Below are 2,500 nucleotides of genomic sequence, written 5' to 3'. Positions count from 1 at the left end.
GAGAGGGAGGGAGGGAAGAGGTGGTGTATGAAAGGAAGTGATGACATAGCTTCCTATGTCATTAGTGCTGTCGCACAGGCAGATATAATGAGTAAGCATAGACTCACACACATACACACACACGCACACACACACACACACACACAGACACACACACACACACACACACACACACACACACACACACACGACTGGGTGGTTCTGACAGGGCCATCCAGATGAATATTTAATGAGTCAGCGACCACCGGCTTACAGTAGGAGACTGTTACTCTGCATTAAAAACTTGGTTCTTTAAAGGGACATTGTTAGCAGGAGTCTTTTGGCACTGCATGCACACGCACACGCACACGCACACACACACACACACACACACACACACACACGCACACACACACACACACACACACACACACACACACACACACACACACACACACACAACAAACGCACACGCACAAACACACACACGCACACACCAAACAAATATGCACAAACACACACAACCACACACATATAAAGGCACACAGCAAAGCATAAATACAGAGAAGCACAATGGAACGGGCTAACAGGTCGTCTTAAGCTTGGCTGTCCTACGATTCTCTCTCTCTCTCTCTCTCTCTCTCTCTCTCTCTAGGGACTTAGTACACATATAAACACATACTGTACTTTCAAAGGAACATAAGACTCATGCATACAGAATAACACACACACACTTTACAATTAGGGCATTTAGCAGACGCTATTAACCAAAGCGACTTACATCGGTTAATACACACATTGACACACCGACGGCAAAACCATGCAAGGCGACAGCCAGCTCTTCAGGAGCAGTTAAGTGTCTTGCTCCGGGACACAACTACACTCCGTGCTGGGGATCGAACTTGCAACCTTTCGTTTGCAAGACAACTGCACTACTTCCTGAGCTAAGCCGCCCCACTTTCTAACCCCCACACTGACAGATTCTTCGCAATTTAGCAAAAAACAATGATACAACACACACATGCACACACACACAAACACACACATACACAAACCCACACAAAACACTCCTCATCAAAAGTGTAGCTAAACGCAATGTTAACATCTTAGAGGATTAAGTGTCTGGATCCACAGTGCCCTGCTCTCCGGGTGACAGGACTTACAGAGTTGATCTCCATGAAGAACCGTTTTAAATAGACTGAGCAAACTTAAGGACTGTCAGCAAAGCAGAATGTAGAGAGAGAAACAGAGACAGAGTGAGAGAGAGAGAGAGAGAGAGAGAGAGAGAGAGAGAGAGAGAGGTTGAGATAGAAAGGCAGAGAGAGAGACAGACCCAGAGAGAGAGAGACAGAGATACAGAGAGAGCGAGAGAGAGACAGAGAGAGAGAGAGAGAGAGAAAGAGAGACAAAGAGAGAGAGAGAAAGGTTAAAGCCAATGAAAATGTTGTTGCCGTGGTAAAGGTTGTCATGTTTGGGGAAGGGAAGGGAGGGGAGGGGTGACAAAGCATTATCAGGCTGTCATAACATGTGCATGCACCAGCCTCTCACGCGTGTAGAATTGTTTCCAACTGTTTCTGAAACCAATTTCACACTGTTCACCATTTCTTGTGCATGAGGTAAACCTTCAGGTAGTTTGTGAAGAGGATGGCTGATGACAGTGAGCAGTCAAACCGCTCTCATCCAGCCCCTAACAGGTCATTGACCCAGGCGTTATATTAGGACACCTCCACTAGCTCTAGGGACCACTGGGTTCATTCCAAAGTAGTTCTTGGGAACACAGTGTGTAAGTGAAGTTAACACAGTGTGATGGCACGTTCTTTGAGTTGTCTCCCCTGGAAGGGACAGATCACAGATGAACTCTCCCTCCAGAATGACACCTGGGTTCTGCTTTTCTTTGGGGCTTTTTGGTATCCAAGCTCAGAGAGCTGCCTGACCCTGAATCTCATTATCTATGTTGTTCTCGTCTCAAATGAGACTAGCTCCTTCAACTAAAGCACCAACTCAGGAGAACCACGATGGTATAAAGGCATTCTGGATCAATAGACACATGGGTGTGTGTGTGTGAGTGTAAGTGTATGTGTGTGTGTGTGTGTGTGTGTGTGTGTGTGTGTGTGTGTGTGTGTGTGTGTGTGTGTGTGTGTGTGTGTGTGTGTGTGTGTTTGTGTTTATACATGTGTGTATAGAGTGTGTCAGATCAACAATTTGCCAAGGGCCTCTTTTGAAAACACTCAGGTGGGACTAATTAGCAAATCAGCAAATCACATTAACCTTTCACTTCCTGTTGGATCTTCAGCACACATGGAGGCTCCTGTCCCTGTGAGCCCTGCCTCCCCTGGACCCGACACCCTAACCCCTCAGTGGACCCCCTGGACCCTACACCCTACCCCCTAAGAGGACCCTGCTGGCTGACCTGAACCGACTTGTTGTGGTCTGAGGTACTAAATACATGATATCTGATCTCCAGGGAACAACAGATATGGTGGAACCACTTTATTAAAAATGATAAATGTTATTATATGAA

General features: G+C 46.4%; 1 protein-coding gene across 1 annotated transcript in view; it reads right to left on the bottom strand.

Annotated features, from left to right (window-relative positions):
- The window catches only part of LOC307088623 (sodium channel protein type 5 subunit alpha-like), a gene marked incomplete at both ends in the record, with an annotated part of 120,366 nt that overhangs the window by 75,582 nt on the left and 42,284 nt on the right, over nucleotides 1-2,500 (bottom strand). The gene's annotated exons all lie outside the window — the stretch shown is intronic.

The sequence above is a fragment of the Pollachius pollachius genome, assembly GCF_949987615.1.
Source record: "Pollachius pollachius genome assembly, chromosome: 17".
NCBI classification, from domain to species: domain Eukaryota; kingdom Metazoa; phylum Chordata; class Actinopteri; order Gadiformes; family Gadidae; genus Pollachius; species Pollachius pollachius.
Note: the sequence above shows the minus strand (reverse complement) of the source record. Positions and strands in the feature narration are given on the sequence as shown.